Genomic DNA, 20,000 nt, shown 5'->3' with positions numbered 1-20,000 from the left:
ATGCCCCGCTGGGGTGGTAGGGGCTTCCGCATCCTGATTCTGCCCCGGCTCGGGCCATCGAAACGGGACGCGCGACCCGACCGCTCCGACGTATGTCCCCACGTGCGGGATGCGAGGCCCGGCCAACCACCGCGGAAAGCCCACGAGGGTGGGGCGCGCATCCCGGCACTCCCCCGTTTGCAATGCCGCTCGATCATTTGGAACCCCCGGGGTGGGATTTGCCCGGATGCGCCGCTGGGGTGGTAGGGGGTTCCACATCCCGTGCAGCACGGGCGCGGTCCGTCGAAACGGGATGCGCGACCCGGCTGCTTTGGGTCGAGCCCGCGGGATGCGATTCGCGGGCATCCGCCATCCGAAGCCCGCAAAGGCGGGACGCGCGTCCCGGCCCCCGCTCCCCCGTCTGCAGTGCTGCTCGGCACTTTGGAACCCCCCGTGTGGGATTTGCTCGGGTGCCCCACTGGGGTGGGTAGGGGGGTTGCTCGTCCCTAGCTTGCCCCGGCGTGCGGGATGCGAGGCCCGGCCATCCAGTGCCCGAATTCCGCGAAGGCGGGGCACACGTCCCGTTTGCAATGCCGCTTGATCATTTGGAACCCCCCAGGGTGGGGGTCGCCCGGAAGCCCCGCGGGGGTGTTAGGGGGTTCCACGTCCCGCTTTGGCCCGTCGATGGGGGATGCGCGACCCGGCCGCTCGGGGTCAAGTCCTCGATGCATGGGACGCGAGTCCCGGGCACCCGGCGTCCGAATCCCGCGAAGGCGGGACACGCATCCCGGCCCTCCCCGTTTGCAATGCTGCTCGATCATTTGGAACCCCCGGGGTGGGATCCGCCCGGATGCCCCGCTGGGGTGGTAGGGGGTTCCACGTCCCGCTTAGCCCGGGTTTGGCCCGCGAATGCTGGATGCGTGGCCCGTCTGCCCGGGGACAAGCCCCCTCGGTGCGTGGGATGCGATGCCCGGCCATCCATCGTTCGAAGCCCGCAAAGGCGGGATGCACGTCCCGACCCTCCCCGTTTGTAATGCTGCTCGATCATTTGGAACCCCCAGGGTGGGAGCCGCCCGGACGCCCTGCTGGGGTGGTAGGGGGTTCGGCATCCGCATCCCCACTAGCTCGGCCCTTTGCTGTGGGCTGCCCGACCCCTTCGCCCTGGATGCCTGTCCCGGGCACGCGGGTCTCGTTACCCGATCGTCTGCCCCCCGTATCCCCGCGTGCGTGGGGAGCGTGTCCCGGCCCTCCCCGCTTGCAATGTGGGTCGGCACTTTGGAACCCCCCGGGGTGGGATTCGCCCGGATCCCCCTCAGGGATGGTATGGGGTGCCCCTCCCCCGGCGCGCAGCATTGGCCCGAAATGTGCAGGGGCGGACGTGGGATGGTGTTCGTTGGCTGGGTTGAGCTCGCGCTCCCTGTCCAAGCGCTTAATCTCCCCGTCCACCTTCGGTCGTGTTCGCGGCCGCACGCGCGCGGACTTGGGGGGGGGCATCTCTCGTTGGCCGGGTTGACCCCGTTCTCGCCATCCATGGCCTCCAATCCCCTCGCCCCTTCGGCTGGTTCCGCGGCCTTATGCGCACGGATGGCGGGTTGTGCTCCACCCGCGGATATTTGGGTGATGCGGCCGCGCGTGCGCGGACTTGGATGGTGTTGGATGGCTCGTTTGGGCTCTCTTTCCCCGTCCATGCTCTCTCCATCCCCCCCCAAACCTTTTCGCCCGATCACGCGGCCGTGCGCGCGCGGAGATGGGACGGTGTTCGTCGGTGGGGTAGGTCACGTGCTCCCTGTCCGTGGGCCCCATCCCCACCCTCCATCGTCCCTTCGGTCGGCTCTGCGGCCCCACGTGCGCGGACCTCGCATTGTGCCCCCAGCACAAATATTTCGGCAACGCGGCCGCGCACGCGCGGATTTGGATGGTGATTGGTGGCCCGATTGATCTCTCTTTCCCCGTGCTCGTTCTCGATCCCGCCCCACATTTTGGCTCGATTACGCGGCCGCACGTGCGCGGACATGGGACGGCGTTCGTAGGCAGGGTTGGCCCCGTGCGACCCATCCATGGGCCCCGTCCCCCCTCGCCCCTCCGATCTGTTCCGTGGCCCTTCGTGCGCGGACGTCGGATTGTGACCCCCAACAAATATTTCGATAACGCGGCCGCCCGCGAGCGGGAATGGACGGCGTCGGGTGGCTCGACTGAGCTCTCTTTCCCTGTCCATGGTCTCGGTCCCTCCCCCCATTTGGGCTCGACTATGCGGCCGCGCATGCACGGATACGGGGTGGTGTTCGTGGGCAGGTTTCGTCCCGAGTGACCTGTCCAGGGGCTCCGTTCCCCCTCGCCCCTTCGGTTGGTTTCGTGGCCCTTCGGTGCGGACATCGGATTGCGCCCCCCAAGGAATACATCGGCGATGCGGCCGCGTGCACGTGGACTGGGGATAGCGGCCCCCCCAGCAAATACATCGACGATGCGGCTGCATGCACGTGGACTCGGGCGGGTGCCCGATGGCTCGATCGAGCATGCTTTTGCAGTCCATGGTCCCGATCCCTCCCCACATTTTTGCTTGATTACACGCGACCACGCGCGCACGGACAAGGGACGGTGTTCGTTGGCAGGGACGGTCCCCTGCGACTTGTCCGTGGGCTCCGCCCCCCCTCGCCCCCTCGGTCTGTTTCGTGGCCCTTCGTGCGCGAACGTCGGATTGTGCCCCCCAACAAATATTTCGGTAACACGGCCGCACGTGCACGGACGTGGGATGGTGTTCGTTGGCAGGGTTGGTCCCGTGTGACCCGCCCATGTGCACTCCCTCCCCCCTTCGGTTGGATCCGAGGCCCTTCGTGCGCGGGCATCGGATTGTGCCCCCCCCCAACAAATATTTCGGTAACGCAGCCACGCGCGCATGGACTTGGACGGTGCAGGATGCCTCGATTGATCTCTCTCTCCCGGACAATGGTCTCGATCCCTGATCACGTTTTTGCTCGATTTCGCATTCGCGCGCGATGGTGTCCGATGGCAGTGTCGGTCTCGTGCTACCTGCCCGTTGGCTCCATCCCCCCTCTCGCCCCTTCGGTCGGTTCCGCGGCCCTCCGTGTGCGGACTTCGGATTGTCCCCCTTCCCCCCCACCCACCCAAATGTTTCGGGTGTTCTTGGGCGGGTTTGGTCCCGTGCTACCTGTCGGTGGGCTCAGTCCACCCTCGCCCCTTCGATCGGTTTCGTGGCCCTTTGTGCGCGGACTTCGGGTTGCGTCCCCCCGCAAATATTGCGGCAACGTAGCTGCGCTCCCACGAACTTGGTCCCCGTAGGATGGCTCGATTGGGCTCTCCTTCCCTGTCCGTGGTATCGATCCCTCCCCACATTTTCTCCCGATTACGTGGTCGGGCACCCGCGGACATGGGATGGTGTTCGTTGTTGGGGCCGGTCCCGTGCGACATGTCCATGGGCTCGGACCCACCATCGCCCCTTCGGTCGGTTCCGTGGCCCTTCGTGCGTGGAAATCGGATGTCCCCCCCCAACCAAATATTTCGGTAATGCGTCCGCCCTCCCACGGACTTGGACGGTGTTGGAAGGCTCGATTGTGCTCTCTTTCCCTGTCCGTGGTCTCGGTCCCTCCCCACATCTTCGCTCGATTACGCATCCGCGCGTGCGCGGATGTTGGCCGGTGTTCGATGGTAGGGTTGGCCTCGTGCAACCAGCCCTCGGTCTCCATCCCCGCTGGCCCCTTCGGTCGGTTCCCTGGCCCTTCGCGTGCGGACTTCGGCTTGCGCTCCACCCGCCAATATTTCGGTAATGCATCCGTGTGCACACGGACTTGGATGGTGTTCGATGGATCGCTTGAGCTCCCACGCCCCGACTGAGATATCCATCCCTCCCCGCTCCTTCTCTGGATTACACGGCCGCACGCCCGCGGACCGGGGATGGTGTTCGTTGTCAGGGTTGGGCCTCGAGCTACCTATCCATGGTCCCCGTCCCCCCTCGCCCCTTGCTTGCACGGACCACGGATTGTGCCTTCCCCCAAATATCTCCGCTATGCGGCCGCATGCGCGGACCCTGATGGTGCGACCCCCATATCTCGGCATTGCTACTTTTCGATATCTCATGCTCGATGGTGCTCTACTGTCGGTTGCCCGATGACGATCCTCCCTTGTGCATTCTCGGGCCGCAAGGCTCCACGTGTGCGGGGTGGGCGTCGGGCGCGATGCGGCCGCGACCGTGTTGGCACGTGAGCGGTCTCGGATTCGCATCCAGCGCTGGTCTCCCTGCCTCGCCGCAGCCAACCGTCGGTGGGTGCTTCCCTTCACTCTTGCTCGGATGACATTTCTCGTGTCCCGTTGCAGCACGCTAGTTGCCCGTGTGGCCTACCCCCTCGGTTCGGTGTTGGGGGAGGGGACTCGTCGACGTCCCATGTGCCCCTTCTGACTCCCCCGCCTTCATTGTGGCAGTGGGGGGCGGACCTCGTGCGGTCCTCGAGCGCCCTTGGTGGGGGCCCTATTGTGGCCTCCCGTTCCGTCGGGCCGCTCTTGTCGCCTCAATCTCTCATGGATTCGGTGGATGCGTCGGGGCCGGGGCCCCTCTGCCCCGTGTCCCATCTCCAGATCGATCGGTTATTGTTGCCCGACCTGATGTGACGACGTCCGGCCCACCCCAGGCCTCTCCCTCTCCGGAGGGGGATATGGTGGGGGGCAGGGATTCGGCGTCGCTGGAGGATGTGCTACCTGGTTGATCCTGCCAGTAGTCATATGCTTGTCTCAAAGATTAAGCCATGCATGTGTGAGTATGAACTAATTCAGACTGTGAAACTGCGAATGGCTCATTAAATCAGTTATAGTTTGTTTGATGGTACATGCTACTCGGATAACCGTAGTAATTCTAGAGCTAATACGTGCAACAAACCCTGACTTTCGAAAGGGATGCTTTTATTAGATAAAAGGTTGACACGGGCTCCGCCCGGTTCTCCGATGATTCATGATAACTCGATGGATCGCACGGCCCATGTGCTGGCGATGCATCATTCAAATTTCTGCCCTATCAACTTTCGATGGTAGGATAGGGGCCTACTGTCACAGGGCAACTTTTAGCTCCCAAAATTGCTTCCGTGATGGCGCTAACTCCCTTAGCCAGCCAACACCCCAAGGTACGAGACACAAGTGTTTACAGAGAAAAACCCCCAACCTTTTCTTACTTTTCCTCTCAAAAGTACAAAGGACACACCTGCCTCATGCAAGAGGTCTCTCACCCTCTCACCCTGGTGTACAAAGCACTCAAAACCCTCCCAGGTTACACAGAATGCTCTCTCACAGCCTATGGAAACACCCTTCCTTGGCTGATTTTCTCCTCTCTCGGCTGCCTCACTCAGCCTTGGTCGACAGGCCTTATATAGCATCTCTAGCTGTGGGCCACTCGCCCACTTTCCTGGCAGCACGCGCCCACTCCTTGGTAGCGCGCCCACTTTGCTGGGTAGTTGGCCGAACCGCCCAACCACCAGCAACTGCGAGTCTCGATCAGCCACATCCCGGAATTGTAAGGAACCGCCAGCAACCGCAGCCTGACGTGCGCGCGTGCCGACCGCGCGCACCTCCGACTTGCACGCGCACACCTCCACTTTCCGCACGCGCACGTCGCCCGTGCTGTGCCGCAGCTGGACTCCGCTATTTTCTTGCGCACTCTGCTTTTTGCACGCATGGCTCCTGCGCACGTTCCCCCACGCTGAGCTGTGCCCTGCCCGCATCCGTTCCCGCAAGCAGTGCCGCGCCTGCATCCATGTAGTGCCGCACCTGTGCCCGAGCTGTGCTGCGCCCATACCCGCAGACAGAGCCGAGTCCTTCTGGCCGCACCCAGGCCGAGGTGCGCCTAGCCTACGCACCCATGCCGCGCATCATCGCCATGTTGCGCGCTCCTTCGGTGTGCCATCCTGAAGATGTGCACCCTCCCTGCGCACAATGCTGCACCGAGCCCCACCGCGTAGCAAGGCATGGCACGGTGCCGCCTGCGCCCATGCCAAGCCCGTGTCCAAGGCTTCAGTCCTGTGACAAACCTCCCCCACTTGATGAAGCCAATGTCCCTATTGGTCGGGAAGCTAAAAACTCATGTACCTGCTGCTCGAATTGCCAGAGGGAAGTCTCCTTCTCCCAGCTGGTCTCATTATCTGGAACTCCGCTCCACTTCACCAAGTACTCCACCCTCCTATTCTTCTTGCTTTGCCCCAAGACCCAGCGATCAAGTATTTTCTCCACCTCGCGTGTGTACTCCGTTCTGATTGTCGGAGGGGCACGCTTCATCTATCGCCGTGAAGGCACTCCTTCACCTCCATCTTGGAAAAATGGCTTCAAGAAGCTCACATGGAAAGTCGGATGGATCTTCAATCTGGCGGGCAGCTGTAATCGGTATGCCACTGCACCAACCTTCTTGACGATCTCAAATGGACCATCGTACTTGGGAACTAGACCCCGATGCACCGTCTTGCTACTGATTTTCTTCCAAATCTGGGGAGTCAGCTTCAGCAATACCTGATCCCCAACCTGGAATTCCCGACCACGCCTTCCTCGATCTGCATATTTCTTCATGCGTCGAGCTACCTTGTGAAGACTGTCTTGCGCTGCTTCGAAAAGCTCCTGCTTCGATCGTGCATATCGGTAGGCTGCTGGGCACCTACCCTGTGATCTGCTCCTGGCAACTTCGTGAGGAGTTAAGGGTTGATGCCCCATTGCTAACTCAAAAGGGGTCATACCTGTGGCCGAAGACTTGTGCAGGTTGTAGCAAAACTGCGCCGAGTCCATCAATTCCAGCCAATTCTTTTGGTTGGCTGTGACAAAGTGCCGCAGATACTCCTCAAGTAGGCCGTTGACCCTCTCTGTCTGGCCATCCGTTTGAGGATGATTGGCGGTGGAAAACTTCAGATTGGTCCCCATCAAGCTGAAGAGTGCCGTCCAAAACCGCCCTGTGAAGCGCGCATCACGGTCGCTCACAATGTCCTCCGGCAAGCTGAAGTATTTGACCACCTGTTTGTAGAAGAGCTCTGCAGCCACCTCTGCTGAGCATGCTTTTGGGGCCGAGATGAACACCCCATATTTGGAGAATCGGTCCACCACAACCATGACCGATGCCATTCCATCCACCAAAGGAAAACTGCTGATGAAGTCCATGCTGACTGACACCCACGGCTTCTCTGGAACGGGCAGTGGCTGAAGCAATCCTGCTGCACGCTGCCTCTCCACTTTGTCTTGTTGGCACACAAGACATGTCCTGACATATGCCTCGACATCCTGCTCCATGCGCGGCCAATAATAACTGCGCTCCACCAAAGCCAGCATCCGTTCACGACCCGGATGACCAGCCCACTTGCTGTCGTGGCATTCCTTCAAGATTTCCTCCCGTAATCCTGCACCAAGAGGGACATATAATCTGTTACCTCTGGAGTGCAGCAGATCTGATTCCAGCCAATAGCGCTACACCAAGCCATCTCAGACTTGCTGTACCAAGCGTTGATATTCTGGATCAGATGGCGCTTGCTCCTTGACTCGCTGCAGTAGATCTCCCTGGATCTGCACCATTGCTGCAGCAGTCACCTCTTCGGTTTGGCACCGACTCAATGCATCGACCACCTGGTTTTGCCGACCAGGCCGATGTTCCCAAGCAAAGTCATACTCCGCCAGCAGCTCTTGCCAACGCGCCTGCCTGGCAGAAAGTTTGCGCTGCGTCTGGAAGAAAGTGTTGGCGACATTGTCGGTCTTCACGATGAAGTGGCTGCCCAGCAGGTACACTCGCCATACCCGCAAGCAATGGACAACCGCCAGCATTTCCTTCTCGTGTGCAGAGTATCTTCCTTCAGCTTCTTTGAGTTTTCTGCTCTCAAAGGCCACTGGATGCCCATCTTGGATTAGCACTCCTCCTAGTGCTCGGTCACTTGCATCTGTGACTACTTCGAAGGGCTTCTCGAAGTTAGGCAGCAACAAAACTGGTTCGGATGCCATAGCCTTCTTCACCTTGTCAAAGGCTTCTTGGCATGCATGCGTCCATGCCCAAGGCCTATCCTTCTTCAACAGATCTGTCAAAGGGGCTGTCTTCTTGGCATATCCCTGCACAAATCTGCGATAATAGTTAGCCAAACCAAGGAAGGACCTTAGTTCGGTTGCCTTGGTAGGTGCCGGCCACTCCACAACCGCATGCACCTTGGCCTCATCCATGCGCACTTGACCATGTCCAATCTTGTGCCCAAGGAAGCTTATCTCTTGCTTGGCAAACTCGCACTTCTCACGTTTGACATAGAGTTGGTGCTGTCTCAACCGTGAAAGTGCCTTCTCCAAGTGAATCAAATGATCCTCCAATGACTCACTGTAAATGACAATATCGTCAAGATAAACGACCACAAACTCATCAAGGTAGTCATAAAAAACCTCATTCATAAGGTTGCAGAAAGTGGCTGGCGCATTCGTCAGCCCGAAGGGCATTACAAGGAACTCAAAAGCTCCATAACGAGTTACACAGGTGGTCTTCCCTTCATCTCCTTCTGCGATGCGAACCTGCCAATATCCGGAGCGCAGGTCCAGCTTGGTGAAGAATGTTGCCTTGGCCATCTGTCAAAGAGGTCAGCCGCAAGGGGGATTGGGTACTTAGTCTTCACCGTTACCTTGTTCAGGGCCCTGTAATCTATGCATATGCGCAGCGAACCGTCCTTCTTCCTTTGAAATAGCACCGGGGCTCCATAAGGTGCTTTGGAAGGCTGGATCAAGCCGGCATCCAGCAGCTCAATCAATTGCTTGCGTAGCTCCCCCAGCTCCAAGGGACTCATGCGATAGGGTGCTTGGGCTGGTGCCTTCACCCCCGGCACCAACTCGATCTTGTGGTCAGTTGTTCTCCTTGGTGGAAGTTCCTTTGGCAGTTCGGCTGGCATGAGGTCTGCATACTTCTGCAGCAGGTCAGCCACTTCATTGGGAACTTCCGCCATGACTCCTTCCTTCATTTCCACCAAGGCCACCAGGAAGGTAGCTTCACCTCGTCTCAGCCCATGCTTTACCTGCAAGGCTGACAACATCACACCAAATGTTCCTCCATTCTTTGCTGGAGGGTTAGCCACACTCGAGATGAAGCAAGGGTATTCTTCATGCAGCAACATTAGCCCACCCAGATGCGGCAGCAAAGCTGCCTTTGCTTGCACAAAGAACTCAAGACCCTGGATGATGTCAAAATCATCCAATGTAACAATGGTGAAACTGAGAATACCAGTCCAAGACCCAAGGGATACCTGGATGCCAGCAGCTATCCCAGCAACATCATGAGCCGCAGAGTTCACAGCTTTGATCTTGCTGCTGCTCTTGGTCACCTTCAGCCTGAGCACATGCGCAATCCGCTCAGTCATGAAGTTGTGTGTTGCGCCTGTGTCAGTGATGTTCAAATCTTAAAATTTGTAAATAAAACCGCAAGCGCACGGTGTGCAGAGTAGCACGACCAGCGAGTACGGGTCGATCCCACAGAGACTTGGTTTTAAAAATGATTTTCAAATCTATGCTCAAGCGAGCTTTAACAAAAATCGAAAGTCGAAAGTTGTTTGCTAAAAACAATAAGACTAAGGATCTAGGGTTTTTGAATCCACTAGATCTAGATTAGGGAATTCTACCTAGAATTTTTCTTAATGATCCTAACGACTACTCCTCTTGTCTTTCCCAAGCATAGATTATGAAGGGACTAAAGCCTAACGATAACCTATCAAGATTCTTTACAGGGGAGTAGTAACTAGGATCCCTTAGGGTTTTCTCCTCCTATGCACTGAATCAAGCATGAACTATGAATGGACTCTGACCCAACTGTAGTTCATCAAAAATTCTTGACAAAAGAGGAAGAAAAAGAAATCCTAAGAAAAAGAAAGAACCCTATGTAAAATCCCTACTCATGATCTAGCTTCATCGCAAACCCTAGAAGGGATGCTTAGCTAGACATGATCTAAATCTACTTACAAAATTTAAATACAGAAAAATAAACTACCCTAATTTCATAAATTAAACTATCCTAATTGCATAAATTTAAACTGCATAATTTAAACTAACCTAATTGCATAAAATTAAATTGCATAAATTAAACTATCCTAATTGCAAGAAAAATAAATTGCATAATGTAAAGAGATGAAATTGCATAAAAATAAGATTTTATATATAAAAAAAATTTATTACAAAAACCTCAAAGCTCGAGGCTTGAAAAGAGAGCTAAAAACCCCATTATCTAGGGTTACAAGCTTGATCGGAAGGAAGAATACATAAAACAAGGGCCTTTGGGGGCTTTTTATAGGCATTTGGGGTTATAAGGTTTTCAAAACTTTCGATGTGGGACTAAGAGGTTTTAGGGGGTTTATGGTGCGCCGATGGGTCCATGGTCCATGCGCCTGTTGCTGTGGACCAGGCGGCTAACCAGATCACCAAATCAGTTGATTTTTGACCAATTTTGATCTGATTTGACTCGGGTTTGACCCAATTGAGTCTTCTTTCTTCATTCTTCAATTCTTGGGTCAATTTAACTCCGTTTTGCATAAAATTTGCGCCGTTGGAATCCTCTTTCCTTGTTCTTTCTATTGATGATCTCTTCTTCTGCAAAATATAATAACAAGTATCAATTTCTTAATAAAGTTAGATAATTTAGATATTAATTGATACTTTTTATGTCAATTTGTGACATAAATCACACCCCCCAACTTAATCATTGCTAGTCCCTTAGCAATGTACCAAAATAAGATCATATTCCAAAAAGATCCTTCCTTTGCAAATTAATTTAAGATCGAAATTCAAGAAGTTTTCTAGTATTACTAAGTAATGAGCTTCGAATTAGAATCGGTAGTCAGTCTACTTAGAAGCTTTCTTAGAGTACACTTAAAGTTTTATAGCACTTGTGTGAGTGATAACTAACTTAGTATTTCAGTATTAACTTGTACAGGCCAATTGTATCATTTTTCATAACTTAGTTCGATTAATTTTCTATACACCCCAGATTAAACAAAGAACTAAGGTAGCTTTCACACTGTTTTTTTTTTTTTTTTTTTTTTTTTTTTTTTTTTTTTTGCTGAGCATCCTGGCCTTCCCACCACCGTTTGACGCGAATCTCAACACTTAACTTAGGTGAAGAGACCCGGTTACTAGGCTTAGGGCAATCCACATTTACTCTGTGTTTTGCATTTTATTTCAGGCAGGTAGCTCTTTCCTTAAATTCAAATTTCTTCAATTGGGGTGTAGAGAAAATTATCTAATTTAAATAATACTCAAATCCTTAATTGGCCTTACAATTAACACCTACTTTACCTTGTTAGCGTGCATGTGCAATTGGAAGTGCTAATAGTCTTTAAATGACCTAAGCCACCAAGAGTCTAACCAGCTAATCTTCTCCGTGACTCACTACATTAGCAAATACTTTCTAACTTACTCTTATTTCTTTTATAGATTAATTTATTTCATATATATATATATATATATATTTTTATTATTTTTTATTATTATTTTTTTTTTTACATAATATATTAAATGCAAGAAATAACTCATAGTGGAAGGAAAAGGAAATGATAACACCTGATTTTGTTCAAGCTCTCCCCTCAACTTGACCGACATTGTCCCCAATGGAGTTTATCTAATTTATTTGTCCTAAGCAAACTGAAAACAAAGAAAGCATTAGAAATTAAATAAGCTGGGTTGCCTCCCAGAAGCGCTAAGTTTTATGTCTTCAGCCAGACCAAACCTCGAAGCAACTTAATCAGAATAAGTTGGTTCATAAAGAACCATGGCATCTTCAACAGTCTTGACAGGTAATTCCAAGAATGGTTTTAATCGTTGACCATTAACTTTAAAGATAACACCATTACTTGGGTTTTCAATCTCAACAGCTCCGTGTGAAAAAACTTCCTTTACTAAAAATGGTCCTGTCCATCTAGACCTAAGCTTTCCTGGAAACAGATGTAATCTAGAGTTATATAAGAGCACCTTTTGTCCGATATTGAAAGTTTTTCTTATAATTGATTGATCATGAAATGCTTTGGTTCGTTCCTTGTATATCCTTGCATTTTCATAGGTTTCATTTCTAAGTTCTTCTAATTCATTCAATTGAAGCTTCCTATGGTTTCCAGCATCGTTCAAATTTGTATTTAGTTGTTTGATGGCCCACATGGCTTTGTGTTCTATCTCAATAGGCAAGTGACATGGTTTACCAAACACAATCCTATAAGGAGACATTCCTAGATTGGTCTTGAAAGCGGTTCGGTATGCCCAAAGTGCATCAATTAATTTTAAAGACCAATCCTTTCTATTGGCATTAACAGTTTTTTCCAGGATCTGTTTGATTTGTCGGTTTGACACTTCAACTTGCCCACTAGTTTGAGGATGATATGGTGTGGCCAATTTGTGGGTGACATTATACTTTTTCATCAATGTTGCAAAAGGTCGGTTACAAAAATGGGTTCCCCGATCACTAATGATTGCCCTAGGAATACCGAAACGGGAGAGAATATTTTCTTTAAGAAACTTAATGACCATTTTGCTATCGGGTGTTCTACATGCAATTGCTTCTACCCATTTTGAAACATAATCAACTGCTACTAGAATATATTCATTTCCAAAGGAATTTGGAAATGGTCCCATGAAATCGATCCCCCAAACATCAAAAACTTCAACTACCAAGATTGGGTTGAGTGGCATCATGTGTCGCTTGGTGATTCGGCCCATTTTCTGACATTGAGCACAATTTTTACAATATTCGTGAGCATCCTTAAACAAATTGGGCCAATAAAAACCACATTGGAGAACCTTAGCAGCAGTTTTCTTAGACGCGAAGTGACCCCCACATGCTTGATCATGACAAAAAGATAAAATATTCATGACTTCGTTATCTGGGATACACCTTCTAATAATTTGATCAGGACATTGTTTAAAAAGATAAGGATCATCCCAAATGAAATACTTCACTTGGGCAAAGAATTTATATTTATCCTGCTTAGTCCAATGAGAAGGTATCTTGCCTATGGCTAAATAATTTACAATATCAGCAAACCAAGGTTCAGTAGACAAAGACATGAGTTGCTCATCTGGGAAAGATTCATTGATGGGTGGTTCACTAGATGGTGCAACTGGAATTCGGGACAAATGATCTGCTACAACGTTCTCAGTGCCTTTCTTGTCCCTAATTTCTAGGTCAAATTCTTGAAGGAGCAAAATCCATCTGATTAAACGTGCCTTGGCATCCTTCTTTGCTAGGAGATGTCTAATGGCTGAGTGATCGGTGTAAACAATGGTGTGGGTCCCAACCAAATAAGATCTAAATTTCTCTAAAGCAAAGACAACGGCAAGGAACTCCTTCTCAGTTGTGGTGTAGTTAAGCTGCGCATCATTTAAGGTTTTACTTGCATAATATATCACTCTAGGCAGCTTATTTATTCGTTGACCTAAGATTGCGCCCACAACATGATCGGACGCATCACACATTAATTCAAATGGTTCAGACCAGACAGGAGGATGAATGATTGGAGCTGATACAAGTGCATTTTTTAGAAATTCAAAGGATTCCAAGCACTCATGAGTAAATTCAAATTTAGTATCCTTTGCCAAAAGATTAGTCAGTGGACGTGCTACTTTGCTAAAGTTGGCAATAAACCTTCTATAGAATCCAGCATGACCTAAAAATGAACGTATTTCTTTCACAGATTTAGGTGGTGGAAGACTTGCAATTAGATCTATTTTGGCCTTGTCCACTTCAATCCCCTTTTTAGAAATGACATGGCCAAGAACTATTCCCTGTTTGACCATAAACTGACATTTTTCCCAGTTGAGAACTAGGTGCTTCTCCTTACATCGTTCTAGAACTAATTGCAGGTGATTCAGACATTCGGAGAAGGTTAGACCAAAAACAGAAAAGTCATCCATAAAAATTTCTAGAAATCGTTCTATCATATCTGAAAATATGCTGATCATGCATCTCTGAAAGGTTGCCGGTGCATTACATAGTCCAAAGGGCATTCGTCTATAGGCAAAAGTACCAAATGGACAGGTGAATGTAGTCTTTTCTTGATCTTCAGCGGCTATGGGGATCTGGTTGTAACCGGAGTATCCATCAAGAAAACAGTAAAACTCTTGTCCGGCTAGTCTTTCCAACATTTGATCAATAAATGGCAAAGGAAAGTGATCTTTCCTTGTCGCAGCATTCAACTTTCTATAGTCTATACAGACCCTCCATCCCGTTTGGGTCCTAGTTGGGATAAGTTCGTTTGCATCATTTTGGACCACTGTTACCCCAGATTTCTTGGGTACTACTTGAACTGGGCTTACCCAAGAGCTATCAGAAATAGGATAAATTATTCCACTATCTAGGAGTTTCAGAATCTCCTTTTTAACTACATCCTTCATAACTGGATTAAGCCTTCTTTGGGCTTCTCTTGTTGGTTTAGCCTCTTCCTCTAAGTATATTCTATGTTGAACTATAGAAGGGCTTATTCCTTTGATATCTGCTATGGTCCAACCTATTGCCTCTTGATTTGCTTTTAGAACTGACAATAACTCCTCCTCTTGCTTGGGATCTAGGTCTGATGCAATAATTACAGGCAAAGTTTCTTTGGGTCCTAGATATGCATACTTGAGATGTTCTGGGAGGGGCTTCAGTTCTAAAATGGGTGCTTCCTCTATCGATGGTTTAGGTGATGAGTTCACCATCTCAATGATTGGTTCAGTAGGAAGTGTCGATTCCTGATTAATCTGATTTTCTTTAAGTATTTCATTGACATCCTCAGACTCATGGATTAACCAGGGGTTAGACTCTAGGTCGACTTCATCATCACTAATGTCAATGGATTCATAAATACCATCTTGGACTACATTGACATCAGCATGAGAAGAAGATTCCTGTTCTAAGTTAAAAACATTAAGCTCAATGGTCATATTCCCAAAGGATAACTTCATTAGACCATTTCGACAATTGATTTCAGCATTGGCCGTAGCTAAGAATGGTCTTCCTAAAATGACAGGTATATGTCCTTTAGGATTCGCAACTGGCTCAGTCTCTAAAACAATAAAATCTACAGGAAAAATAAAATTTTCAACCTTTATCAGAACATCCTCGACCATTCCCTTAGGGATCCTGAGAGATCTATCGGCTAACTGTAATGTGATCCCAGTAGGTTGAAGTTTTTCTAATCCTAGTTGTTCATACACCGAATATGGAAGGATATTCACACTAGCTCCTAGATCTAGCAAGGCCTTTTTTATATTGGTTTCTCCAATAACACAAGAAATTGTTGGAGCTCCAGGGTCCTTATATTTAATTGGCACATGGCTAGATAGGTATGAACTGACACTTGCAGCCAAAAATGCTTTCTTTGGTACATTAGTGGTCCTTTTCCTAGTGCAGAGATCTTTTAAAAATTTGGCATAAGTTGGAACCTGATGGATTATATCTAAAAGAGGAATATTAACTTGGACTTGTTTAAATACCTCTAAAATTTTGTCTAAATGTTCAGATTTATTGGATTTCAGTCTGTTGGGAAAAGGAGCTCTAGGACTTTTAAGTACTGGACTAGGTGAATTTTCAGTTTCTGGTGCTTGAGGTTGAAAGGTAGTAGTTTTAGAAGGTGACTCGGCAGATGAGTCATCTATATCATCAAGTGCAACTACCTTATTGTCTATTTGTTTTCCTGATCTTAAGGTATGAATGGCATTTATACCATTAACTTGGTTTCCTTGTTGGGGTCGTGGACCATTTTGGTTCCTAGGATTTGGCTCATGTTGGCTAGGTAACCTACCATGTTCTCGTTCACTAATGGTCGAAGCCAGCTGACTTACTTGCATTTCCAGACGGGCTATAGCTTGGGTGTTATTATTTATGAGTTGACCCGTAGTTTGCATAAAGCTGGTATGTGTTTTCATCATGGCTTCTAGGCTTTTCTCTAAAGAGGTAATTTTTTTGTCATTATCATGGAAGCCTGGCGGGTTGTTCATCACTGGGTTGGACCTTAGATTTTGCTGATTGAAATTTTGATTACCTACATTAGGATTCTGGGACCATGAGAAATTCGGGTGATTCCTCCAACCTGGGTTATATGTGGGTGCATAAGGATTGTTCAATGGTCCTTGATAGGTGGCATTCACCTGTGCACACTCATTCGAGTAGGAACATTCTTCTAAGACATGGTTTGGTGCATTGCACCCTTTACACATGGGTGCAGATATTTGATTTACATTGGCTGGTCTCTGTAATTCTAAGGCTTCCAATCTACGTGTTAAGGTTGCAATCTTGGCCTCTGATGCTAAGGTTGGTTGAATTTGATGTATTCCTCCTCTTGAAGGTGTAGCTTTATCAGGTTCCCTAGTTGTTTCCCACTGTAAATTTTTCTCGGCTAGGTCTTCTAAGAATTGCCAAGCTTCAGTAGTTTCTTTGTCCATAAATTGACCTTGGCACATGGACTCTAGCATGGTTCTTGAGTTTGAATCTAACCCCTCATAGATGATCTGGCATAGTCTCCAAGTTTCTATTCCATGGTGTGGGCATTGGGTCAAAAGATTCTTGAAACGATCAAAGTACTTCCAAAATGATTCACCAGCTAGTTGGTAAAATTGATTTATTTCATTCCTAATCCTAGCTGTTTTATGATGGGGGAAATACTTTTTTAAAAATGTTCTCACAAAGCCCTCCCAGGTAGTGACAGAATAGTTTGGCAGACTATAAAGCCACTTCTTAGCATTGTCCTTAAGGGCAAAGTTGATTAATCTAAGTTTGACCTCATCCTCTGTTAATTGCAGTTTCATGGTTGCACATACCTCCTCAAATTCTCTAATAAATATATAAGCATCCTCTAATCCTGTGAATTTTGGAAGCATATTTATGATTTGAGGTTTGATTTCAAAATTGTTAGCTGTGGGTTGTGGCAACCTGATACAAGATGGTTGGATGGAGCCAACTGGATAACACAAATCCTTAAGGGTCATGGGTTGGATTGGTTCAGCCATTGGAACAACAGGAATTGACTCAATTCTAACTAGACGACCCGACACTCTTCTCCACACACTAGGTGTACGGTTCTCGATGTTTATATAATTTTTTTTTTTTTAATAAAATTTTTATGTATAAAGAAAAGAAAGAAAAGAGAAAAAGTTCTAAAGAGAAGATCCTAAGGAGTCCTAAATCTAAAGAAAAGTAACCAAATTAATTTAAATTTTAATTTTTTTTTTTTTTTTTTTCAAACAAGTGAATCAATAAATTAAACTCAATCTATCCTAGGGTTAACCTAAATCTAGACAGCTCCTAACTGTTCCAAGATGACCCTTCAAACCTTCCAAGTGGAGATTGATCAACTAGTTAGCCAGGTAAGTATAAGAGGTGGGAGGTTCACTCATCGTTGCCTTTCTAGACACCAAACGAGTTGGCCAGGCCAGCAACTGAACCAATTTAACAAACCACCCTCAGGGACTTGCCTAGACACCAACTAATCAAACAACTCAAACTTGGTAGAACTCTTAGGGTTCCTTGTCCTATTGAGCTCGAATTCCTTAAGGTTGACGTCTAATTGATTTTAAGATTAAAAGTCTAGGTAATGCAATATGATGGAGATGGTTTTTGGGCTAAGGAAGGGTAATGAAATCCCCACCTTATCTTGTTAATGGGTTGATGCCCTTAGATTAATTATGAAAATGCAAATACAAATAAACAAGATGACCAAGAATGTAAAAGATTTTAATTTAGAATTTTTTTTTTATTTTGATATTTTACTTCATGATTATGAAATGTCTTTTGTTTTGTTTTATATATATATTTTTTTTTGTGATTAAGTAAATTCAAATGATTAGGTCTAAAAGCAAAAGTAATTAACTAAAAATAATAAAAGAGAAATTAGAAGCGTACCTGAGTTTTCCAGCAATCACCAACTAAATATAGAAACCTAAAGAAAAAAGAAAGAGAGTTATAACGCACGAAGAACAAATATTTGAAAACAATTTAAAACGCCAAATCCCCGGCAACGGCGCCAAAAACTTGATGTTCAAATCTTAAAATTTGTAAATAAAACCGCAAGCGCACGGTGTGCAGAGTAGCACGACCAGCGAGTACGGGTCGATCCCACAGAGACTTGGTTTTAAAAATGATTTTCAAATCTATGCTCAAGCGAGCTTTAACAAAAATCGAAAGTCGAAAGTTGTTTGCTAAAAACAATAAGACTAAGGATCTAGGGTTTTTGAATCCACTAGATCTAGATTAGGGAATTCTACCTAGAATTTTTCTTAATGATCCTAACGACTACTCCTCTTGTCTTTCCCAAGCATAGATTATGAAGGGACTAAAGCCTAACGATAACCTATCAAGATTCTTTACAGGGGAGTAGTAACTAGGATCCCTTAGGGTTTTCTCCTCCTATGCACTGAATCAAGCATGAACTATGAAGGGACTCTGACCCAACTGTAGTTCATCAAAAATTCTTGACAAAAGAGGAAGAAAAAGAAACCCTAAGAAAAAGAAAGAACCCTATGTAAAATCCCTACTCATGATCTAGCTTCATCGCAAACCCTAGAAGGGATGCTTAGCTAGACATGATCTAAATCTACTTACAAAATTTAAATACAGAAAAATAAACTACCCTAATTTCATAAATTAAACTATCCTAATTGCATAAATTTAAACTGCATAATTTAAACTAACCTAATTGCATAAAATTAAATTGCATAAATTAAACTATCCTAATTGCAAGAAAAATAAATTGCATAATGTAAAGAGATGAAATTGCATAAAAATAAGATTTTATATATAAAAAAAATTTATTACAAAAACCTCAAAGCTCGAGGCTTGAAAAGAGAGCTAAAAACCCCATTATCTAGGGTTACAAGCTTGATCGGAAGGAAGAATACATAAAACAAGGGCCTTTGGGGGCTTTTTATAGGCATTTGGGGTTATAAGGTTTTCAAAACTTTCGATGTGGGACTAAGAGGTTTTAGGGGGTTTATGGTGCGCCGATGGGTCCATGGTCCATGCGCCTGTTGCTGTGGACCAGGCGGCTAACCAGATCACCAAATCAGTTGATTTTTGACCAATTTTGATCTGATTTGACTCGGGTTTGACCCAATTGAGTCTTCTTTCTTCATTCTTCAATTCTTGGGTCAATTTAACTCCGTTTTGCATAAAATTTGCGCCGTTGGAATCCTCTTTCCTTGTTCTTTCTATTGATGATCTCTTCTTCTGCAAAATATAATAACAAGTATCAATTTCTTAATAAAGTTAGATAATTTAGATATTAATTGATACTTTTTATGTCAATTTGTGACATAAATCAGTCAGCCATGGCCAACATCTCCCTTCCGCCCAGCCTGACCTTCATGTACATCAGGCCGGATGGTATGCTCCTCTCCGCTCGCATGGCATTGACGAGTTGGAGTGGATTGACGCATGAGGGGTTGGCTTCATCACCTCGGCCACCCTCCTCTACCACGGCATTGAGTCTTTCCTTCTTCGGGCAGTCCTTTGCCCTGTGCAGTCCACCACATATAAAACAACTAGAGAAAGTATTGGTTTTACCTTTCTCTTGTGCGCTAGTCTTGCCAACGCTTTGGCCATCTTCTCGGCCTTTGGATTTCTTCTGGGCAGCTGGCTTCCTGCCTTTGGACTTGGGCTTGCTAGTCCCTTCTGCACCCTCTACAGGCCGACTGATGCGAAAATCAACCAAGCCATCCACTGCAGCCATGGCCGATGGCAAGTCTTTCACACCTTGCCTCCGGAGTTCCATCTGCACCCACGGTTGCAAGCCAGATAGGAAATTAAATAGCCTATCCTCGTCCGACATGTTGCGGATGTCCAGCATCAACGAGCTGAATTCTTTGACATAGCTCCTCACCGAGCCCACATGTCGCAGCTTTTTCAAGGATTCCCACGCCAACCATGAAGTGTTGCAGGGTAGGAACTGGTCCTTCAGTTCTTTCTTAAGGGTCTCCCAAGCCTCGATCTTCGGTCTGCCCGCACTAGCATCATCGTCTAACCTGGTGCGCCACCATAACTTTGCATCTTTGGTTAGATACATGCTAGTAAGAGTTACCTTCTCTTT

The 20,000-nt window shown here is 47.8% G+C and overlaps 2 long non-coding RNA genes and 1 other non-coding gene across 3 annotated transcripts in view; 2 read left to right on the top strand and 1 right to left on the bottom strand.

Annotated features, from left to right (window-relative positions):
• Positions 1-20,000, bottom strand: part of LOC140854399 (uncharacterized) — a 147,949-nt gene that overhangs the window by 122,578 nt on the left and 5,371 nt on the right. The gene's annotated exons all lie outside the window — the stretch shown is intronic.
• Positions 1-20,000, top strand: part of LOC140854398 (uncharacterized) — a 148,165-nt gene that overhangs the window by 125,467 nt on the left and 2,698 nt on the right. The gene's annotated exons all lie outside the window — the stretch shown is intronic.
• LOC140854410 (small nucleolar RNA R71) lies at positions 16,451-16,557 on the top strand. Its single transcript, XR_012137625.1, has one exon. It is a non-coding gene; the product is annotated as a small nucleolar RNA R71 (small nucleolar RNA).

The sequence above is a fragment of the Elaeis guineensis genome, chromosome 16 (assembly GCF_000442705.2).
Source record: "Elaeis guineensis isolate ETL-2024a chromosome 16, EG11, whole genome shotgun sequence".
Lineage (NCBI taxonomy): Eukaryota > Viridiplantae > Streptophyta > Magnoliopsida > Arecales > Arecaceae > Elaeis > Elaeis guineensis.
The sequence above is the reverse complement of the archived record's forward strand: the minus strand, read 5'-3'. Positions and strand labels throughout refer to the sequence as shown.